Source organism: Nomascus leucogenys, chromosome 16 (genome assembly GCF_006542625.1).
Source record: "Nomascus leucogenys isolate Asia chromosome 16, Asia_NLE_v1, whole genome shotgun sequence".
Lineage (NCBI taxonomy): Eukaryota > Metazoa > Chordata > Mammalia > Primates > Hylobatidae > Nomascus > Nomascus leucogenys.
Genome location: NC_044396.1, coordinates 25974308 through 25975113, shown reverse-complemented (window position 1 = coordinate 25975113; position 806 = coordinate 25974308).

The window sequence follows — 806 nt, the reverse complement described above, 5'->3', positions numbered from 1 at the left end:
TGTTACTCAAAGAAATATTTTCAAATATTATTAGATAATTCACTTGTCAATCATCCTTTTTCAGCATCTAAAGAAATTTCAGACACAAAATATGCAATTGCATTTAGAATAAATAGATGTAAAAGCTATTATAGAAAAAATATGTTTTTAGAAAAGTTGGAAAGATTACAGGCAAAAAATAAGAACGCATATTAAATTACATTTGCAAGTTTCAAATATTTGTAACTCAACACAAAAACCTCTAAAAGTATGTTGGGAGCAATGGCTCACATCCGTAATCCCAGCACTTTGGAAGGCTGAGGCAGGAGGATCACTTGAGCCCAACGAGACCAGCCTAAGCAACATAGGAAGATTCTGTCTCTACAAAAACTAAAAAATTAGCCAGGCATGGTGGCATGTGCCTGTGGTTCCAGTTACTAGGGAGGCTGAGGTGGGAGGACTGCTTGAGCCCAGAAACAAAAACAAAACAAAGCCTCTAAAAGTAGTTTGAACTATTAACTTTAATAATGTAAATATCACGGCCTGGCTCGGTGGCTCACATCTGTAATCCCAGCACTTTGGGAGGCCAAGGAGCCTGGAAAACACAGGAAGACCCCATCTTTACAAAAATAAAACATTAGTAGGGCATGGTGGCATGAACTTATAGTCCCAGCTACTCAGGAGACTGAAAGAGGAGGATCACTTAAGCCCAGGAATTTAAGGATACAGTGAGCTATGACTGCACCACAGCACAGTCAGAGTGAGACCCTGGGCAACAGAGCGAGACCCTGAATCTAAAAATAATGATAATGGTAATAATAAAAATA